Source organism: Macaca nemestrina, chromosome X (genome assembly GCF_043159975.1).
Source record: "Macaca nemestrina isolate mMacNem1 chromosome X, mMacNem.hap1, whole genome shotgun sequence".
Lineage (NCBI taxonomy): Eukaryota > Metazoa > Chordata > Mammalia > Primates > Cercopithecidae > Macaca > Macaca nemestrina.
This window is the reverse complement of record NC_092145.1, coordinates 10,124,624-10,148,982: the sequence shown is the minus strand read 5'-3', so window position 1 is coordinate 10,148,982 and position 24,359 is coordinate 10,124,624. Positions and strand designations below refer to the sequence as shown.

Genomic DNA, 24,359 nt, shown 5'->3' with positions numbered 1-24,359 from the left:
TGCTTGCCATTTTGCCCTTAGTTAAAAATATTTCCTTTCAAGCAAACATAGTAAGACAGGAAGCAAAGAGTAGTGAGAAAAACACATGCTCTGGAGGTTTCACATTTGCATTTAGATCTCAGCTCTGCTACTCACAAACTCAGTAAAGTTAAGTGACCTCTCTCTACATTAGCTTTTCCACAAGAAAAATGGGGAATCATAGTAATACCTGCCTCCTAGGGTTGATGTGTGTATCTGAAGTATACGAAGGATCCCAGTAGAGTGTTATGTAGATGCAAGTCCTCAGCAAATGTTAGTTCTTCTTAATTCCTTTCCAAAGACTGTGGACATATGTTTCTGAAATGATATGCAAGGCTTTAAGTCTGCATGACTTCATGAATATACCTGAGTGTTACAACTAATAGAGAGAAATGGGGACGTGGTGCCCCCTTGATACGGTTAGGCTTTGTGTCTCCACCCAAATCTCATCTTGAATTGTAATCCCCATAATCCTCATGCATCAAGGGAGAGACCAGGTGGAGGTGATTGAATCAAGGGGGCAGTTTCCCCCATGCTGTTCTCATGATAGTGAGTGAGTTCTCATGAGATCAGATGGTTTTATAATGGGCTCTTCCCCCTTCGCTCAGCACTTCTCCTTCCTGCCTTCTCCTTCACCTTCTGCCATGATTGTAAGTTTCCTGACACCTCCCTAAGCCGTGCTGAACTGTGAGTCAGTTAAACCACTTTCCTTTATAAATAACCAGGCAGTTCTTTATAACAGTATGAAAATGGATTAATACACCCCTCCATTTATCAACTGAGTTATGGATTGCGTTTGGTTTGTCCTGGCCTCAAGTGTGCTAAGGAGAGCACTCTTGCAGCAAACAAGCATCCCACACCCTCCTCCACATTGCACTTCCTTATAGCCCAATATTCAAAGAATCTCATTTCAATATCTGTCATCGAGTCTTTGTTCTATAGATGAAACTACTCTGAAATCCAGAAACACAGCTTGAAAATTGATGCTCTTATGATCTTTTACATTGGAGTTTTACTAAATAAAGGCCCGTTATTATTTACGCCCTCACCAATCCTTTCCAAATAGGAAGTTGTTTTATAGTAAATAGTTGGCCAAACAAATAGAAAGAAAATGTATACATTAGATGGTCCAGCCATTTCTCTACTGAGTAACCCTTACTGTCAAGAAATATATATGTCTGATAAACTTTTATTGTGTTGATCACCTTTTTTTCTCCCAAGAATCATCCATATGCTTGATAAACATTATTACATTGTTTTCCTTTTCATTCTCTTGGTTAACTCACATCAAGGTATTTCTCTTTGTTTTCATTAGATTTGATCTTTTAAAATTCCTTAAGTGTGATCAGAAGATAATCATTGATTTTTATTATTTTTTATTTGTTTAGGCAAAAGTATTGGCTAACATCATAAATTGGAATTCCAAGTTTCATATTATTTAATGCCACTTATCACTTAATGACATGGCAGAGCATGATGAGTTCTATTAATAACAATGGAACATGCAGCCAGAAATGAGAATTGAACTCTAGCTCACAAGGCCTTGTATATTTTCAGAAATGCCTATGAGTTCACATAATTATTGTTTTCACATACCATCATAGGAAATTGAGTCAAACAAAGCAATGATATCAGTTTAAACTTAAATCATGTCCCAGCTTGAGCTCAAAAAAATGTAGATCAGGGCTGGGCACAGTGGCCTCACACCTATAATCCCAGTGTTTAAGGAGGCCAAGGCAGGAGGATCACTTGAGACTAGCATAAGGAGGCCCTGGCTACACAAAAAATAAAAATAAAAATAAATCAGTTGGGCATGGGGGCATACACCTGTAGTCCATACACCTGGGCATGGTGGCATACACCTATTTGGGAGGCCAAGGCAGGAGGATCACTTGAGACTAGCATAGGGAGGCCCTGGCTATACAAAAAATAAAAATAAAAATTAGCTGACCAGGGTGGCATACACCTGTAGTACCATTTGGGAGGCTGAGGCAGGAGGATCACTTGAGCCCTGGAGTTGAAGGCTGAAGTGAGCTATGATGGCACCACTGCATTCTAGCCTGGATAACAGGGCAAGACCCTGTCTCAAAAAATAAAGTAGATCAGGTATGTTTTATATCTTTATGAAGGAAGGAGAAACAAGGACAAACTGGGGATAACCTCTTTCCTATCTCAATGGATTGCTACTTTTTTTCTTATCGCCAACGTCTAACAGACTATACTTGCTGTTGAGTGTCAGGAGTTGGGGGGATATTGCCTCTCAGACATATCACTGTATTTCTGCTCCCTCTGGAAAACCTGGATGCTCATCCTGGCCTTTTCTCAAAGGGAAACAGAAAATAGAGACAACAGCTATCTTGCACTTTGTGTCCCCAAAACAGCCAAAAGTACTGGGTTTACAGTCCTTCCGTGGGAATGTGGTATTGTAGTTTACAATTTGGCAATCCTGTTTGGAAAATGAAACTGAACCCAGGAGACGGCATGGTGGCCTGAGGTCTAATTCTGCTTCTGCCTCTGATAATTATGAGACCGCGGGCAAAAAATCTGATCTTTCTGGATAGCAGTTAGTTATTCCGGTTTGCCAGATGAAGACACTGAATACAATTGCTTCTTCACTTTGCTACTTAAACTTTTCTCAGTCAAGTATTTAAAATTGCATTTTAAACTCACACTCTAAGAGGAAGCTTCCCCATCCTCATGGTGGTGGTTTTATCAGTATTCTCTGCTTTTCTGCCAAATGTATCGTGTGGATGTGTCTCTCTGTCTACATTTCATTCATATTTAATATAGGTGATGATTCAGTATGCAGAACCATAATTTGTGACATCATAATAGTTCACACATTCATAATTTTAACTTTAAACCTACGATTACACATTAATTATGACTAGCACAGTAGAGACTATTGGGTCCCAATTCTGAATCATTAAAAGATAAAGGGATGGTAAGTGACCTCTATTAAAATATATGTAACTCTGGGAGATGTTAATATCCATTTTGGGAGCCAACTGTTGTATTGACTCAGAGAACAATATAGCTAACCACGATTAACTCTAAAAGAGGTGAGAAACTCAATGTCTCCATATGGTATTATTATAAGTGAAAGTTATTAAAGTAGAATGTTTTGACCCAGAATGTTAGACATAGATGTACACACTGTGTCAAACATTCTGGGTTAAAACACTGATTCACTGTTTGTTTTTTTTTTCTTTATGTGATAAAGAAACTCGTTTAAGATTCCACATATATGTGAGATCAAAGTATGTTTTCTCTGTCTAGCTTATTGCATGCTGAAACGTCATGTATGCCATAAATATATACAATTAGATGTTTAAAATAAAAATAAACTAGTTTTATTTTTATTTTTTATTATTTTTTTTTCTTTTTTTTGAGACGGAGTCTCACGCTGTTGCCCAGGCTGGAGTGCAGTGGCCCGATCTCGGCTCACTGCAAGCTCCGCCTCCTGGGTTCACGCCATTCTCCTGCCTCAGCCTCCTGAGTAGCTGGGACTACAGGCGCCCGCCACCGCGCCCGGCTAATTTTTTGTATTTTTAGTAGAGACGGGATTTCACTGTGGTCTCGATCTCCTGACCTTGTGATCCGCCCACCTCGGCCTCCCAAAGTGCTGGGATTACAGGCTTGAGCCACCGCGCCCGGCCAAAAATAAACTAGTTTTAAATGCAAAAAAATGCATACTAAGTTAAAGAACATTTTAAAAGTTGCTGAATCCTCTAAAAAGTCACATCTTTCTGATTCCAAATAGGTGTTTTTTTCTTCCATCTCATGTACACTTTCAAAAGGCACACTTTTTTTTTTTTTCTTTTTTTGAGACGGAGTCTCACTCTGTCACCCAGGCTGGAGTGCAGTGGTGTGATCTTGGCTCACTGCAAGCTCCGCCTCCCGGGTTCATGCCATTCTCCTGCCTCAGCCTCCGGAGTAACTGGGACTACAGGCGCCCGCCACCACCCCGGCTAATTTTGTGTATTTTTAGTAGAAACGGGGTTTTACTGTGTTAGCCAGGATGGTCTCGATCTCCTGACCTCGTGATCCACCCGCCTCGGCTTCCCAAAGTGCTGGGATTACAGGCTTGAGCCACCACGCCCGGCCGGCATACATTTTTAAGATCTTGCTAATATACATCAGCTGAAGTTTACCACCCACAAAGGCTCTCTTTTCCAATATTGTGCTTACCATCTAGGCTTTTCTTTTGAAATCCCGAAGAGCTTTGAAATCCCGCAGAGCTTTATTCCTTCTTGCAGACAGACAAATGATGTGGAAAAGGTTAAGTGACGTTATCAAACATGGAACATCAAGTCAGAATGGAGTCAGGGACTGAACCTAAATGTTTGCCACAACAAAAGGGTTACTTATTAGTCACCTGGATGCTCTTTAAAATCTCCTTCCAAAAAGCATCGTTGAGGGTATTGTTTCTGATATATCTTTTATTGGGAAGCAGATGTTATCTGTATGGAACATCAGGCACTAAATTGCAAATTATTAAGTGTAAGTAAGTGTCCTCTAAAGTAACTGAGTCTGACACTTCCCAAACTTTTCTTGCTTCTACTCTCTCAGTGTCTTAAATCTGAGAAACTATCTGAACTCTATACCAAAACAAGAGCCGGTCTATAATAAACATTCTTGCATCCACACCGTGCCACAGGTGACTTCATTTTTCTTTTTTCAATTGTATGCATCATCTCAATGAGCCAAGGAAAGAAAAAGAATGTGTAACCTTGAACCAGGAGAGAATTAGGGAAGACAACTAAAATTTATGCTAGAAAAGTCTCTTTGAAATATATTGTATACGTATATTTTGGTAATCATTAGTGATGTTGATAAATATCCCAGCTCTTGTCTCCTTTCAGGTAAATAACAGATTATACTTCCTTGCTTCTTTTTAAATTAGGCATGGCCATGTGATTTGCTTTGGTCAATGAAATAAAAGTGGAACTGAAGCATAATGGAAGTAATATGTGTGGGTGTGTCACTTCCAGGTGGAAGCTTTCAGAACAGGGCATAACTGACTATGTTCTCCTCCGCTTGCCACAGTGATCTGGGAAGCCCATATTGAGATGAAATCTCCATCACCCTGGGGCCTGGAGTGGCCAGGAGAAGTGGAAGCCCCTGCTCAGCCACATTTTGCGTGTAGCATGAGTGAAAAACAACCTTTTGATGTGTTAAACCACTAAGATTTGTTTTTGTTTTTATCATAGAATGACTCAGGCTATCCCGATGAATTCATTTCTTCATTCATCAACATATCGAAACAGTTTTTTGAGGGGTTAATTTTAGAAAGTAGTAGGCATGCCTATTCTAGACAAAAGGAAAAGACGATGAAGCCCTGGATAGGATTGGAGGTGGTGGGAGTCAAATTGTTGAGAAAATCTCTATCTCATGGTGTCTGTTTTCTTAATGGTGCTGGAGATCTGGAGAAGAAGTATTATAAACTAACACCTCGTTCCTACTAGGGGCAGGAGACCAAAGTTACTTGGAAATAAGTATGGATCTAGCCTTCAAGTGCCTCAGAGCCTAAAAGGATTGATAAAATAGAGACGTAAAAACTATGATACAAAGTTGAATAAGATAAGAGTTTAGGCCGGGTGCAGTGGCTCATGCCTGTAATCCCAGCACTTTGGGAGGCCAAGGCGGGTGGATCACCCGAGGTCAGGAGACCAGCCTGGTCAACATGGCAAAACCCTGTCTCTACTAAAAATACAAAAATTAGCCGTGTGGTGCCACGTGCCTGTAATCCCAGCTACTGGGGAGGCTGAGGCAGGAGAATCATTTGAACCCGGGAGGTGGAGGTTGCAGTGAGCCGAGATGGCGCCATTACACTCCAGCCTGGGCAACAAGAGTGAAACTCCATTACAAAAAAAATTAAAAAAGTTTAAAACCAATAGGCAATGAGAGAAAAGGTCAGAAGAAGGGAAAGCCACAGAAGCCTGTGTAGAGAAAGGGATATTAAGCTGGCTCCAAAAGGTGTTACTTGGAAAAATGGGTCTGAGGAGGTAGAGCAAGATAGTAGAATATAAAACTCCATTGGTAGATTCCCTACATCCCCCGCCAAGTAAGGACATCAAGTTAACAACCATCTACACAGAGAAAAACACGTTCATAAGACCCAAAAATCAGAAAAGCACTTATAGTCCCTGGTTTTACTTCATATGGCTGAAAGGGGCACTGAAGAGATAGAGAAAAACAGTCTGGAATCGCTAATGCCAACCCCCAGCAGCAGTGGCAACATGGTACAGAGAGCGTCTCTGGGACCTGGGGGAGGGAGAACACAGTAATTGTGAGACATTGAATTCAGTGCTGTCCTGTTATAGATGAAAGGAAACCTGAACCAAACTCAGCTGATGCCCACCCACTGAAGGAGCATTTATATCCACCCTAACCAGAGTGAAATCCATCCCAGTGGTGAGACCTTGAGTGCCTGCAAACCTCACAACCTAGGGCTATAGAACTCTGTGTTTTCAAGTAAACATGGAAGGCAGTCTAGGTAATAGAGGCAGCAACTCATAAGCAAGTTCTCGTGCTGAACTAGGCCCAGAGACATTAGACTGAGGGTGGGGCATGCAACATACTGAAATATCAACTAGGGCAGCCACGTTCAGAATTCTGGCATCACCCCTCCAATAACCCTACTCTGCACAGCTCAGGGCTCCTAAAGAGACCCCTTCCTTCCACTTGAAAAGAGGAGAGGGAAGAGTGGGGAGGACTTTGTCTTGTATCTCAAATACCAGCTCAGCCACAGTAGAATAGGGCACTAGTCAGGGTTTTGAGGGCCCTATTCCAGGCCCCAGCTCCTAGATGACATTACTAGACACAACTTGGGCCGGAAGGCAACCTGCTTCCTTAAAGGAAAGGACCCAGTCCTGGCAGCATCCATCATCTGCTAACTGAAGAGGCCTTGGGCCCTGAATAACCAACAGTGATACCCAGGTACCATATTGAGGGGCTTGGGTGAGCCTCTGAGACTTGCTGGCTTCAGGTATCAGCATGGCCACAGTGTGGTGGAGCACCAAGCAGGCTCTTGGGGTCCGTAATTCCAGGACTTGACTTGTGGACAGCACTTTTGGACCTGCCCTGGGCCAGAGGGGAGCCCACTGCCCTGAAACTTGAGTCCCAGGCCAGGCAGCATTCACCACAAGATGATTTAAGAGGACTTGGACCTTAAGGGAAGATCGGGGGTAGTCTGGCAGTACTTCTCATGGGCTAGGGTAGCGGTGGCTGTGGGGTGAGGCTCTTCTAGCTTTGGAAAGGGGCGGAAAGAGTGTGAACATCTGTGCCCTGTGGTTTGAGTGCCAGCTCAACCGCAGTACAATAAAACACCAGGTATATATCTAAGGTTTTTTATGCTGGACCCTGTCTCTTGGACAGTACTTCTGGAACAACCTGGGTACTGGGGAAAATCACTGCCCTGAAGTGAAGAAAATGGGCCTCGCTGGCTTTGTCACTTGCTGATTTTACAGCCCCAGGGCCTTGAGCAAACATAGGCAGTAGCCAGGGAGTGGTTACAGCAGGCCTTGGGTGAGACCCAGCACTGTGCTGACCTCAGGTCTGTCCCAGAATAGTCATAGTGGTGGTGGCCAAGGGGGTACACATGTGTCACCCCACCCCCAGCTTTAGGTGGCTTAGAACAGAGAGAATGACAATCTGTATATTTCTTTCAGGCTATTTGAAAATGCACAGTCAGAAGAGACAACAGAATAAGAAACAATGAAACATGCCTACATGGTCTAGAAAATAACTTCAGAAGGGCAAATCTAAGACTTACTGACCTTAAAGAGAAAGTAGAGAAGAATATAGGGGTAGATAGTTTATTCAAAGGGATAATAACAGAGAACTTCCCCAAACTAGAGAAAGATATCAATATCCAAGTACAGGAAGGTTATAGAAAACCAAGTAGATTTAACTTCAAAGAAGACTACCCAAAGGCATTTAATAATCAGACTCCCAAAGATCAAGGATAAAAAATGGATCCTGAAAGCAGCAAGAAAATAAGAAACAAATAACATACAATGGAGCTCCAATATGTCTGGCAGCAAAGTTTCCAAGGTAAACCTTACAGGCCAGGAGAAAGTGACATGACATATTTAAAGTGCAGAAGGAAAAAACTTTTACACTAGAATATTATATCCAGCTAAATTATCCTTCAAACATGTAGGAGAAATAATGACATTTTCAGATAAACCAAAGCTATGGGATTTCATCAGTGCTAGACCTATTTTAAAAGAAATGTTTAAAGTGGCACTTCAATGAAAACAACAAGGACATCAATGAGCAATAAGTAATCATCTGAAAGTACAAAACTCACTGGTAATAGTAAGTACACAGAAAAACACAAATTATTTTAACACCGTGACAGTGGTGTGTAAACTACTTTTATTCTAAGTAGAAAGACCAAATGATGACTCAAATAATAAGCACTGTAACAACTTTTCAGGACATAGTAAAATAACAGATAAATAGGAAAAAAAAAAAGTTAAAAAGCAGGGGAACAAAGTTAAGGCATAAAAATTTTATTTATTCCCTTTTTGCTTGTTTGTTTAGGCAAATAGTCTTAAATTGTTATCAGGTGAAATAATGGTTTATAAGATAGTATTTGCAAGCCTCATGGTAACCTCAAACTAAAATATGTAAAATGAATACACAAAAATTTAAATAAAGAGACTAAATCATATCACAAGAGAAAATCACCTTCACTAGAGGAAGACAGAAAGGAAATGAAGAAGGGAGAAAAGACCATAAAATAACCAGAATACAAATAACAAAATGGCAGGAATAAGTCCTAACTTATCAATAATAACATTGAGTGTAAATAGACTAAACTCTCCAATCAAAAAATACAGACTTGTTAAGTGGATGAAAAACAAGACACAATCATCTGTTGATACAAGAGACACACTCCACCTATAAAGACAAAAACCTATATAGACTGAAAATAAAAGTATGGAAAAAGATATTCCATGCCAATGGAAGCCAAAAAAAGGAGCAGGAGTTGCTATACCTATAAGAGACAAAATAGATGTCAAGACAAAAACTAAGAAAACACTAATAATGATAAAAGGGGCCAATTCAGTAAGAGGATATAACAATGTAAATGTATATGAACTCAATACTGGAGCACGCAGATGTATAAAGGAAATATTATTAGAGCTAAATAGAGAAATAGAGCCCCAAAATAATAATAGCTGGAGACTTCAATACCCCACTTGCAGCATTTGATAGATCTTCCAGATAGAAAATCAACAAAGAAACATCAGACTTAATCTGTACTATAGACCAAATGGATCTAATAGATGTTTACAGAACATTTCATCCAAGAGCTGAATAATACATTCTTTTCCTCAGCACATGGATCATCCTCCAGGATAGATCATACATTAGGTATAGTGAAAAAATGAAATTATATCAAGCATTTTCTCTGACCACAAAGGAATAAAACTAAAAATTAATAATGAGAGGAATTTTGGAAACGACACAAACATATGGAAATTAAACAATAGGCTCCTGAACAACCAGAGGGTCAATAAAGAAATTAAGAATGAAGTTGAAAATTTTCTTGAAACAAATGATAAAGGAAACACAACATACCAGAACCTATGGGATACAGTGTAAGTAGTGCTAAGAGGGAAGTGTTTATAGCTATAAGTGTCTACATCACAAAAGAGGAAAATCTTCAAATGAACAATCTAATGTTGCATATTAAAGAAATAGAAAAGCAAGAGTAAATAAACCCAAAATTAGTAGAAGAAGAGATAATAAAGATCAGAGCAGAAGTAAATGAAATTGAAATGAAAAAAAATACCAAAAAAAAAAAGAAACAAAAATCGCTTTTTTGAAAAGTTAAACAAAATTGACACCCTTTAGCCTGACTGACTAACCAAAAGGAGAGAAAACCCAAATAAATAAAATCAGAAATGTAAAAGGAGACTGAAGAAATTCAAAGGATACTTAGTGGCTATAATGAGCAAACTATATGCCAATAAATTGGAACATCTAGAAGATATGGGCAAATTTCTCTGGACATACTATGTACCAAGATTGATCCGGGAAGAAATCCAAAACCTGAACAGACCAAAAACAAGTAATGAGATTGAAGACATAATAAAAAATCTTCCAGAAAAAAAGAAAAAACCCAGAACCTGATGGCTTCACTACTGAATTCTATCTATGAAACATTTAAAGAACTGATACCAATCCTACTCAAACTATTCCAAAAAATAGAGGAGAAGGGAATACACCCAAAGTCATTAACAATAGAATGAAGGATAAAACATCATATAATTATTTCAACTGATGCTGAAAAAGCATTTGATAAAATGTAACAGTCTTTCATGATAAACGCCCTCACAAAACTGGGGATAGAAGGAACATACCTCAACATAATAAAAGACACATATGACAGACACACAGTTAGTAGTATCACACTGAACAAGGAAAAACTGAAGCCTTCCTCTAAGATCTTGGACACAACAAAGAAGATAGAAAGGTCATCCAAATTGGAAAGAAAGAAGTTAAATCATCCTTTTTTTGCAGATGATATGATCTTATATTTGGAAAAACCTAGACTCCACAAGAGAACTATTAGAACTGATACATACAGTAAAGTTGCAGGATAAAAAATCAACATACAAAAATCAGTAGCATTTGTATATGCCAGCAGTGAACAATCTGACAAAGAAATAAAACGTAATCCACTTACAATAACCACACATAACAATAAACACCTAAGAATTAACTTAACCAAATACATGAAAGATCTCTACGATGAAAGCTATATAATACTGATGAAGGAAACTGAAAAGGACACCAAAAAATGGACAAATGTTCTATGTTCATGGATCAGAAGAATCAATATTGTTAAAATGTCCATAGTATCCAAAGTAATCTACAGATTCAATGCAATCTATATTGGAATACTAATGACACTTTTCACAGAAATAGAAAAAAAAATTTTAATTTATATGGAACCACAAAGGACCAAGAACAGCCAAAGATATTATAAGCAAAAATAACAATACTAGAGGAATCACATTACCTGACTTGAAATTATACTACAGAAAGAGCTTTAGTAACCTAAACACCATGGCACTTGTATTAGTCTATTCTAATGCTGCTATGAAGAAATACCCAAAACTAGGTAATTTATAGAAACAAGTTTTAATTGACTCACAGTTCTGCATTGCTGGGGAGGCCTCAGGAAGCTTACAATCATGGCAGAAGGCACCTCTTCACAGGGAGGCAGGAGAGAGAACAATTGCCAAGCAAAGCGAAAAGCCCCTTATAAAACCATCAGATCTCCTGAGAATTCACTATCATGAGAACAGAAGTCTTATCCAAGACAAGGCAAGTCCCTTCCATCTATGAGCCTGTAAAATCAAAAGCAAGTTAGTTACTTCCTAGATACGATGGGAGTACATGCATTGAGTAAATACACCCTATACAAATGGGAGAAATTGGCCAAAACAAAGGGCTACAGGCCCCATGCAAGTCCAAAATCCAATAGGGAAGTCATTAAACTTTAAAATTTCAAGATGGTCTCCTTTAACCCCATGTCTCACAACCAGGTCACCCTGATGCAAGAGGTGGGGGTCCCATGGACTTGGGCAGCTCTGCCCCTGTGACTTTGCAGAATATGGCACCCTCCAGGCTGTTTTCACCAACTGGTGTTGAGTGCCTGTGGCTTTTCCAGGTGCACAGTGCAAGCTGTCAATGGATCTGCCATTCTGGGGTCTGGAGGATGGTGGCCTTCTTCCCACAGCTCAACTAGGTACTGCCCCAGTGGGGACTCTGTGGGGGGGGGGGCTCACAACCCCACATTTCCCTTTCACACTGCCCTAGCATAGGTTCTCCATGAGGGCTCTGCTCCTGAAGCAAACTTCTGCCTGGACATATAGATGTTTCCATCCATCCTCTGAAATTTAGGTGGAGGTTCCTAAACCTCAATTATTGACCTCTGTGAACCTGCAGGCCAAACACCACATGTAAGCCACCAAAGCTTGGGGCTTGCACCCTCTGAAGCAATGGCCCAAGCTGTACCGTGGCCCCTTTTAGCCACTGCTGGAACTAAAGCAACTGGGACACAGGGTACCATGTCCTGAGGCTGCATAGAGCAGGGGGCCCTGGGCCTGGAGCAGGAAACCATTTATCCCTCCTAGGCCTCCAGGCCTGTAATGGGAGGGGCTGCCATGAAGGTCTCTGACATATCCTGGAGACATTTTCCCCATTGTCTTGATGATTAACATTTGGCTCCTCGTAACTTATGAAAATTTCTGCAGCAAACTTGAATTTCTCTGTAGAAAATGGGTTTTTCTTTTCTACTGCATTGTCAGACTGCACATTTTTCAAACTTTTATGCTTTGCTTCCCCTTGAACACTTTGCTGCTTAGAAATTTCATCCACCAGATATGCTAAATCTTTTCTCTCAAGTTCAAAGTTCCACAGATCTCTAGGGCAGGGGAAAAATGCCACCAGTATCTTTCCTAAAGTATAACAAGAATCACCTTCATTCCAGTTCCCAAGAATTTCCTCATCTCCATCTGTGACCACCTCAGCTTGGACTTCATTGTCCATATCACTATCAGCATTTTGGTCAAAGCCATTCAACAAGTCTCCAGGAATTTCCAAACTTTCCCACATCTTCCTGTCTTCTCTGCCCTCCAAACTGTTACAACCTCTGCCTGTTATATAGTTTCAAAGTCACTTTCACATTTTCAGGTATGTTTACAGCAGCACCCCACTAGGCAGTACTAATTTACTGTATTAGTCCATTTTCACGCTGCTATGAAGAAATACCTGAGACTGGGTAGTTTATTTAAAAAAGAGGTTTAATTGGTTTACAGTTCCACATGGCTGGGGAGGCCTCGGGAAACTTATAATGATGGTGGAAGGAACCTCTTCACAGGGCAGCAGCACAGAGTGAGTGCCAAGTGAAGGGAGAAGTCCCTTATAAAACCATCAGATCTCACGAGGGCTTGCTAACTATCATGAGAAAAGCATGAAGAAAAGTGCCCCCATCATTCAATTGTCTTCACCTGGTCCTACTCTTGACGTGGGGATTATTATTACAATTCAAGGTGAGGTATGGGTAGTGACATGGAGTCAAACTATATCAGTACCGGCATAAAAACAGGCATATTCACTAATGGAACAGAAGAGAAAACCCAGGAAGAAATACACCTACAGTGAACTGATGTTCAACAATGTTGCCAAGAACATACACTGGGGAAAAGAAAGTCTCTACAATAAGTGGTGCTGGAAAAATTGTATTTCCATATGCAGAAGAATGAAACTAGACCCCTATCTCTCTCCATATACAAAAATAAAATCAAAATGGAATAAAGATTTAAATCTAAGACCTCAAACTATGAAACCACTACAATAAAACATTGTGGAAAATCTCCAGGACTTTGCTCTGGGCAAAAAGTTATTGAGCAATACTCTGAAAGTGCAGGCAACCAAACAAAATGGAAAAATGGCATCCCCTCAAGTTAAAAAGGTCCTGCACAGCAAAGGATGCATTCAACAAAGTGAAGAAAACTCATAGAATGGGAGAAAACATTTGAAAACCATCCATCTGACAGGGGATTAATAATAAGAATATATGAAGAGGTCAAAAACTCTATACGAAAAAAATCTAATAATCCAATCAAAAATGGGTGAAAGATTATATACACCAACTACATAAAATTTAAAAATTAGAAAAGGAAGAACCCAAAACACAGGCAAAAGAATTGAATAGACATTTCCCAAAAGAAGATATACAATTGGCAAATAGGCATGTTCAAAAGTGCTCAACGTTATTGATCATCATAAAAAATCAAATCAAAACTAAAATGACATATCTCACCCTAGTTAAAGTGGCTTATATTCAAAAGACAGGCAATAACAAATGCTGGAAAGGATGTGGAGAAAAGGGAACCCCTGCACACTGTTGTTGAAAATGTAAACTTGTACACCATATAGAGTACAATTTGGAGATTCATCAAAAAAACTAACAATTGATCTACCATATGATCTAGCAATCCCACTGCCGAGTATATATCCAAAAGAAAGGAAAGCAGTATATCAAAGAGATATCTGCCCTCCTCTTTGCTGCAGCATTGTTTACAATAGCTAAGATTTGGAAGCAACCTATCTGTCCATCAACAGATAAATGAATAAAGAATATGTGGTGCTTATACACAATGGAGTACTATTCAGCTATAAATAAGGATGAAATGCAGTGATTTGCAACAACATGGATGGAAGTGGATGTCATTTTGTTAAGTGAAATAAGCTAGGCACAAAAAAACAAACATGACATTCTGGGATTGAAAAATCAAAACAATTGAAGTCATAGATATACAGAGTAAAAGGATGGATACTAGAGGCTGGGAAGGGTAGTGGCGGGGGGAGGAGGTGAGAATAGTTGATCGATACAAAAAAAAATAGAAAGTATGAATAAGACCTACTATTTGATAGCACAACTAGGGTGATGATAGTTAATAACAACTTAATTGCACATTTTACAATAAATTAAAATTGTAATTGGATTGTTTGTAACTCAAAGGTTAAATGCTTGACGGGATGGCTACCCCATTCTCCATGATGTGCTTATTTCACATTGCATGCCTGTATCAAAACAATCCATGTACCCCATAAATATATACAACTACTATGTACCCATAAAAATTGAAAATAAAAACTCATTTAAAAAATAAAAAATATCAAGTAATCTTTGAAGATACAGGAATGGGAAAAAAACCATTTTAACCTACGGAAATACCACAACAGAAATCAAAAGATTTAAACTGTGAGGTTTCATGGGGAACAGTAGTAAGTGGTTGTATGCACATGAAGCAGAGAGAATGTGAACAGGAGCAATAGGAAAGGAGCTTTGGGTCAGATCCAAGAAGTCCCTCAATGCCAGAATTACGGCTTTGTATTTCATTTATTCTGCCATCAGTGGTGATCCATGGCAGACAATTGGGCAGGTTGGGGGAATTAGTGATGTGACCAGAACTGCAAGTACAACATTGTACATAGCATCCTCTCCAATATAAGACATTTAGATACTTAAGACGTTTAGATACTTAATACTTCAGTACTAGGTTCAAGAACAGAATTAATCAAGCTACAGACCCAATTGACAACTGATACTCGAAGAAAGACACAGAGATTTAATATCTGTATTTTCCAAGTTTACATGGTCAAGAAAATCAACTAGTGTGCTGGAGAGAAAAAAAAAATAGAGATGTCTAAACCACCTCCAGGCTTCTCTGCCTGATAATTTATATTTCGGGTGATTACTATGATCAGGAAAGTTTAGGAAATGCTGGTGTAATTCAATACAGAGAAAATGACGGCATGGTTGCATAAGAATTCAACATTTGCATCCGTGATTCCACTCTTTTATTTCAAAAACAAAAGGATTGAGTCTTGCATCCTTGACAAGGTGCTAGGAATTGGAGATGCAAGAGTGAGAAAGACAGAGCACCTGCTCTCTCAAAGCTTACATTCTACTAAGAGGAAGGAACAATAGAAATCATATAATCAATTCTTTACAATTATGTGGAATGCTGCATAAAATGATAGTATGTTATGAAGGTGCATACTAAGGATATTTGACTTCTTTGAGGGTATCTGAAGATTAAGGAAATACAATTGAATCTGGTATTTGAATTACAAATAGGCATTAGCTAAGTGAGGAGGTAGGAAAGATAATTCCAGGCAAAGAGATGATCACTGCATCTGCCTGGACAGAGAGTCCAGAAGAATCCTAGAGTATTTCATGGAGACTTGGCTACAGAAAAGGAGTTAAACAGTCAACATGAGCTATAGCCCACACTGGTGACACACTGATATATACTCACTCTAAGTATGTGCCAACAAGATGGGACTTAGGCCTTGGCATAAGTCCCAGATTAGACTTCCGCCCTCCCCAAGCCTTGTGACCTTTCCCATGAAACCAATATGCTACAATACCGAGAGAACAATATTCTACTATCTGACTCACATTTCTCACTTGAAAATTTTAAACCAGTGCAGCATATTGGGAAAGTCTGTCAGCTTTAGAGCCAACAGACAAATTAAATCCAGCTTTATCACTTACTAACTATATGGTCTTAGGAAAGTCATTTAATCTATTTGAGCTTTCATTTCTCCAACTGTCAAATGCGATTAATAATAATCTCTATGGTATAGAATATTCTGAGGATTCACTAAGGTAATACATACATAATATAGTGGATAAGAGCTCAAATCTAAACAGACCTATGATTGAATCCCAGCTCTACCACTTACTTCCTGGGTGACATTGGGACAAGTTGATTTACCTTTTAGAACTTCAATTTCCTCATTTGCAAAATGGTGATAACAGTACATCCAATGTGTTGTAAGGATTAGCAATAATGTGTGAATACTGCCTCATACAATGCCTGACACCTAGGCAGTAATCTCTGAATGGTAGCCATGATTAACATTTTGGGGTATCAGTAGGATATTCTGCCTCTGATGAGTTCAAAAATAAATTTTGGAGCATGATAGGCAACAGGCCTGAACAGAGAGTCAGGAGCCCTTGGGCAAGTAATGTGTTACTCTGAATTTTAGTTCCCGTAGGTGTGACATAAGGAAGTCATGCTTCTTAAACTACTTATAGCAAAGACTTTTTAATGTCAATACATCAAGACGAATACTTTTGCAAAACACAAAATCACAACCTTGAATGTTACTGCAATGCCAAATTGCTTTAGAACTTCCTACGTGCTTGCTTTCATACTCTGCACTTGGTACACTGTGTACAGGCAACAGTCCAAGACCAGTCCATGGACACATACTGAGCAGCATTGGCCTAGATAATCTCAGGAGGTGCCTCCAGCTTGGACATGCTGGTGGCAAATGGAACTAACACTACTTCACAACAACAGTATACTCTACAACAGAGAAATTACAATCTGAAGACGAGAAGGCCCAACAGTGTTTCTTTAAAGATGGCAAAAAGCCTGGCGGGTTACAGGCTGGTAATAGTTGTGATGTTCACCTTCAAGTACTCACTGCTTGATGGGCTCATTCAGGACAAGAATTCAATGTCATTCATCTCTGAATTCCAGGCCTACCACAGTGGACAACCCATAAAAATTTAATGGATGAAATTTAATGGAGAGTTTTCCCAATTGTCATGATATTCAGGCTATTTCTGCCCTACACAGTGCCTACAGGTTTTGGCTCTGTGCAGCAAAACAATTTTTTGGGGGAAGGAGGAAAAAGTAATTAAGTGAAAGAGGTATGCATAGTAGCTGTGTACAATGTATACTTGCCTGAAGCTTCTGAGTATGTGTTAGTGATGGTAAGGACATGGCCAAATACATATGTGGATGTGTAGGGATAACCAGGAATGTCTTGGACCAACAACTGTGGAGTGTGTGTACAAGAAAGGCAGCCAGCTCAGAATGGCACATGTTTATATATGAATGGGTATGTTGGCGAGTGTGTGTGCCTACAGATGCACAAACATGTTTTAACTATAAGAGTGCCCTAAACTGGGAGTTCAGATTAAAATTTACCCCGCTTTCCTTTTCATTGACAAGTTGTCTTTCACCATTATGTCATAAGCTTTGTTAAAGCACGAGGTTTTTATATTCCTACTACCTAGAACGAGGTCTTACACATAGTAACCCTTCAATAAATATTTGTTTAAAGAATAAATTCATGGAAAGCTTTTAGCACAATAGTTACACACAGTAAGTGGTCAGTTAAGTGTTGGTCATTATTGTGGTTATAATGCCTTGAATGTAGTAAGAGCTAAACAAATGATTGTTGAATCTGAACTTCTAAATTCACAGTTGCCTGTGTGGAGTGATTTTATTTGTTCTTATTGGGAGGTCTACTCAGCTATTTGTTTTTCTTTTTAAATAAGATTCATTGAGGTATAATTTATATAAAATAAAATATGCTTATTTTAGGTGATCAGTTCAATGCATTTTGACAAATTTGTACTATCTATATAATCACCATCACAATCAAGACACGAAATATTCACATTACCTCAAAAATTCTCTCCTCCCTGTTTGGACTACTCACCTGCTTTCTTTCATTATAGGTTTGTTTTACCTGTTCTTAAATTTCATGTAAATTTCACATTATACTCTTTTATGTCTGGCTTCTCCCACCCAGGAAAATATTTTTGAGATATGGTTAGTGTGGGTACCTGCACATCATTACTTTTTGTTCTGTTTTATGGATATGCTACAGTTTCTTTATGCATTCACCTCTCATTAGACAGTTGGACTATTTTTAGTTTTGGGATATTATAACAAAGCTGCTGTATAAATCTTAGCATAGCCATATGCCTTAATTTCTCTAGGGTAAATATCTAGAAGTGGAATGACCAGATAATATGCTAAGTGTATTTTTAACTTTAAGAGAAATTGTCAAATATTTCCCAAAATATTTGTAGAAAATAAAATCACACAGAATATCTGTTTGTGGCCATGATGGAGTAAGTGGTAGACTACTTGCTTTCACACAGTAAATGAGTAAATTGGACAAAACATATAGAACAACTGCTTTCAGATATTGAATATCAGTCAGCAGTAAAATGAGTGTTCTGAGAGAAACAAACCAATTTAGCCCCATGATCACTCTGGTGTGGCACACAGTAGCCCTTGGCTAAATATTTCTAGAACATTATCCATCATTATATGTTAGCCATCATTATAACTAGCATAAGGGTTTGCACAGAGTAGGAGTTCAAAAATGATACTTGAATCTAAATCAAACTTAAGCAGTTTCCTATGTGGACTTATTCTATTACTTTAGTGCCTTAAAAAACTTTGCATTTTCAGCAATGTCAAACCTGCATAAAAGTGGCAAAAATGTTGCAAAGAACTCCTGTATATGCTTCTTCCAGAGATCCCATTCAAGTTTCATCAACTGTCTCAATAACATCTTTTATGGTAAAAGAATCCAATCCAAAACCACAGGTCACATCCTATTGGTATATCCTTCCAATCTCTTTTAATCTGGAATAATGCCTCAGTCTTTCCTTGATTTCCATGTCCTTGATTTTCTAAAGGTTACAGACAAATCATTTTGTAGAATGTCTTTTTTATAATTTATTTATTTATTATTATTATTATACTTTAAGTTCTAGGGTACATGTGCATAATGTGCAGGTTTGTTACATATGTATACTTGTGCCATGTTGGTGTGCTGCACCCATCAACTCGTCAGCACCCATCAACTCGTCATTTACATCAGGTATAACTCCCATTGCAATCCCTCCCCCCTCCCCCCTCCCCATGATAGGCCCCTGTGTGTGATGTTCCCCTTCCCGAGTCCAAGTGATCTCATTGTTCAGTTCCCACCTATGAGTGAGAACATGCGGTGTTTGGTTTTCTGTTCTTGTGATAGTTTGCTAAGAATGATGAGTTTTTCTAAAGTTTCCCAATGATTAGATCTAAGCTATGCATTTTCTATTCAATCATCAACAGTAACGGTATGTTCTCGTTTCACCCTATCAGATTTGATTCATCAGCCTAAGGCACTGTAAAATTTTGGTCACTTGATTAACATGGTGTCTACCCTATTCGTCTAGTGTGGAGCAAATTTGTTTTCTTCTTCATAAGGTATAAGTCTATGTTGGGGGTGGAGGGGAAGATACTATTAAACTATGTAAAATCTCATCCATCATCCTATTTTCACCTGATAGTTTTAGCATTTGTTGATCTTCTAACCTGAATTAATTTTATGATGGTTGACAAATTATGATTTTATAACCTGATCATTCCTTTTACACGTACTAGTTAACCATCTATTATAAGAAAGGGCCTTGTCTTTTACCTATTTACTCATTCATTTAAAACTGAAAAGATTTATTACTATATTTACTGGACTTTAATACATTACAACCACTACATATTTTATATATATATATATATACACACTCAAATTGTCCTGGATTTAGCCAATGTGAACCTCATTAAGCTGACATTTGCATCCTTTTGAAATATCTTTATTCATTACATCAGTTAAGGTTCTTCAGAAGAAACAGAAGCAACAGAAAGGAAGAGAGAGAGCGAGCGATTGAGCTTATTAATTGGCTCAAATGATTATGAAGGATGAGAAGTCCTATGACCTGCCCTCTGTAGGCTGGAGAGCCAGTAGTAAGGCAGAGAAAGCAAATTCTTCCCTATTCTTCCTTTTATTGTATTCAGGCCATTAATGGATTGAATGAGGCTCACTCATGTTGTGTAGGGTGATCTGCTTTACTCAGTCTACAAATTCAAATGTTAGTCACACCTGAAAACACATATGCACATCCAGAATGATGAGGAACCAAATATCTGGGGAGTCCATGGTCCACTCAAATTGCCAGATAAAACTGGCCATTACACTGGTAATTCTTAGAGCATTCTCTTATTACTTTCTCTTATTTTGGGAACCACAAGAAGGCTCCAGGTTCATCTCATTATTTTCTGGCCCCAATTCTAGATGCAATCATTTCTCACAATGGCTCTGGCTCCTTTTATTGGACAGTGAGTGGTACAGTAGCTCACCCTTATCCATGGAGGATATGTTCCAAGATCCCCAGTGGATTCCTGAAATCACAGATACTACCAAATCTTATATATACGATGTATTTCTTATACATACATACCTATAATAAAGTTTAATTTATAATTAAGGCACAGTAAGAGATTAACAACAACTAATTATGTGAATGTGGTCTCTCTCTCTCTCCCTCTCTATCTCTCTTAAAATATTTTATGGGTAACTGAAACCTCGGAAAGATAAACTGTGGATAAGGAGGGACTACTGTGTTTATAAACCAAGATTTGGATGCTAGATGTGCTTACTACTACCATGGTGTAACTGTTCCCAGGGCTGCTCAATGAACTGAGCTAAAAAATGTATGTGTCTATATATGTGTGTTTATGTGTGTATATATTTACATATTTATATATACATATTTATATCTATTTTTATTTCTATATTATGTATGCACATATATGCACTTATAATATATTTATATATAATATAAAATTTATTACATTATTTATACATTATATATGCTGATATATAAAAAAATATCCCTATATTATTTTTACAATAATATTATTTTAAAATAATATTATTAAAGAACAAAGAAATACATTCATAAATTTAGAGCAAACTGATTTTCAACAAAGGCACCAAAAACACACACTGGGAAACAGACAGTCATTTCAATAAATGGTGCTGAGGACACTGGATAGCTACATGCCAAAGAGGGAAAGTAGACCCCTATCTTTCACCATGCACAAAAATCAACTCGAAATAAATTAAATAGTTAAATCTGATTCCGGAAACTATGAAACTTCTAGAAGGAAACCTAAAGGAAATGCTTCAAGACATTTGTCGAGGATTCATTTGTTCAAGGATTTTTTAAATAAAGAACTAAAAAGTACATTCAACAGATGCAGAAGTAGACAAATGGTATTACTTTAAACTAAAAAGCCTAAAATTCTTCTGCACAGCAAAAGAAACAATCAACAGAATAAAGAGACAATCTACAGAATGGGAGACAACATTTGCAAGCTAGGAATTTGACAAAGAATTAATATCCAGAATATTAAAGAACTCAATCAACTCAATAGTAAACTAACAAACAATAATAATAATCTGATTTTAAAATGGGCAAATGACATGGAGAGACAATTCTCGAAAGAAGACATACAAATGTCCAATAGGTATATGAAAAAGTGTTCAACATTATTAGTCATCAGGGAAGTGTGAATCACAACCACAATGAGATATCATCACACACTTCTCAGAATAGATATTATCAGAAGGAAAAAAAATAACAAATGCTGGTGTTGAAGTGGGGAAATGGGAGCCCTTGTACATTATTACTGGGAAGGTAAATGATTAAAGGCATTGTGGAAAAAACAGTAAAACTAAAAACGGAACTACAATATAATCCAGCAATACAACTACTGAGTATTTATCAAAAGAAAATGAAATTAGTATTTTGAAGAGATATCTGCACTCTCATGTTTATTGTGGCACTATGCACAATAGCCAACATATGAAGTCAATGTAAGTGTCCATCAACAGATGAATGGATAAAGAAAATGTGGCATAGATACATAATGGAATATTATTCAGTCATTCAAAAGAATAAAATTCTGCCATTTGTGACAGCATGGATGAATGAAAACATTATTTTAACTGAAATAAGCCAGGCACTAGAAGACAAATACTGCATGATTTCATTCATTTGTAGAATTTTTTTAAAGCTGATCTTATAGGACTGCATGCCAGAGGCTGGAAAGGGTGGGGTTGAATGAGGAGATTGGTCACAAGTACAAAATTAAAGAGAAAAAGGAGGAGTAAGTTCTGGTGTTCTATTGCACAGTAGGGTCACCGTAGTTAATAATATTGTATTGTATATTTCAAAATAACTAGAAGAGAGAACTTTGAATGTTCTTACCACAAACAAATGATAAATGTGTAAGGTGATGGATAAGCTATTTACCCTAATTTGATCATTACACCATGTATACATGTATAGAAACATAACACTGTAACTCATAAATATATACAATTACTTTGTGTCAATTTCAAGTAAAACATAAAAAGTAAATAAAAATACATTTTGCAAAGGGGTTTGTGTTTTAGGAAGATGTATGAAAGGAAGGTATGAGGTGGTGCAAAATCATGAGACTTAACCTTGCTACTATTTAGCTGAGAGACCTAGAGCTGGCCATTTAACCTCTCCAAACTTTCTTCTGCATTTGAAATAGGAGCTATAACCATTTCTAAAGAATTAAATAAATGATAAAGGTGACCTGCCTAAAACAATGTATGAAATATGGCCTCAGTTCATAATATCAGAATCAAATAACTTGCAGTAGGAGTATTAGATTAGAGAGATGGGGAGACTAGCTAGGCTGCTATTGTAGTAGTTCAACTGCGAAAGTCTTAGGCATGAACTGGGGCAATGGGAATGGAAAAGTGGGGACACAAGTAAGCAATGCTAATCTTGAAAGTGGACAGGGAGACAGGGGAACTTAGGAAGGGATCTAAGATGCCTGCAGTATCTCAAGTGAATGGCTGAGAATGGTGCAAAAAATGAAACAGGTTGAGCAGGTGCCTGTGGAGGCATGGTGTGTGTGCCTGCACTTGGAGACAACATCTCAAATGGCTGTTCATTATATGATATTGTCAATACTTATTTATGTTCTTCTGTCAAGCTCTATAGTTGGAACATGGCATCACTATCTCCTTGGCCAACTCCTGTTGGTGAGTCCTCTTTGGAAATTTCTAGCGAGAGCATTCTATGAGACAAATATCCATTTTTTTCCCATGGTTCACTTTTTCCTTACATTTTCCTTTATTTGCCTCTTCTTGTCATCACAAGGTTAAGGTCTTGAGAGTCTACACTTGAGTGTGGGACAAGGTGGTCACTTGGCCAAATTTCAAAGTAGGATGAGTCCTGGCCTTTAATCTAGGAGAAAAAGGTGTTTCTGAGGTTCACACTCAGGTTTTCATAAGTCGTCATTCATAGGGCTTGTTGGCTATATGCAGCAAATATTCATTGACTGCACTCTATGTATATAGATATATGCGTGCACACACACACACAAACATAGATATATACAATTTAATCACTGAATCTTTACAATATCCCTGAAAAATAGGTACAAGTATAATACTAGCATGACTGATTATGGGTATGCAGAATTTCAGGTGTGGAGGAGAAAAAGGAAACGTGTAAAAGAGGGATATGGAGGGTTAAAGCAAGTTGCAATATGAGATTGATGCCCATGGCATTCCTCACTAAGAAGGTGACATTTGAGTAAAGGAAATAAAGGAGCAAGCCTCAGGATCTCTCAGGGAAGGGCTCTCTACGGAGGGGGAACACCAAGTGCCAAGGTCTGAAACAGGGGCTGCGTGGCATGTTTAAGGAGCAGCAAGAATTTCATTCTGGCTGAGGTAGCATATGAGCGAGGGCAAGACAAGAATAAAGTGAGGTCACAGAGGTAAAGACTAACAGTTTGTGTGGGACTTGATAGATGTAAGGACTTTAGCATTTTCTCTGAGTGAAATGGGAGCCACTAGAAAATTTTGCAAAGACTGACATGACTTAACTTTCATTTTAATATGTTCATTCTCGCTGCTGTATTCAAAATACATTGGGATGAGGAGGGTGAGGAGAGAGGCAGATGGACCAAGCTCCCAAAGGTGATGAAAGCTTGAAAGCTAATATCTAGTGTACCAGTTATTAAGTTATTGCCTCTAAGCTCCAAAACTCCTGTGGTTTCTGTCTCCTGATTGAGTCCAAACTGATAAACTTAAGTTAGTCGAACTGC

At 38.2% G+C, this 24,359-nt stretch overlaps 1 long non-coding RNA gene across 1 annotated transcript in view; it reads right to left on the bottom strand.

Moving 5' to 3' along the window:
- Positions 1-214: 214 nt before the first annotated feature.
- Positions 215-24,359, bottom strand: part of LOC112427306 (uncharacterized) — a 71,191-nt gene continuing 47,046 nt past the window's right edge. The window contains exons 2-3 of the long non-coding RNA XR_011618418.1: positions 4,210-4,356; positions 215-336 (exon numbers count right to left, since the gene is read on the bottom strand). This is a non-coding gene — a long non-coding RNA (uncharacterized lncRNA). The remainder of the gene's footprint in view (positions 337-4,209; positions 4,357-24,359) is intronic.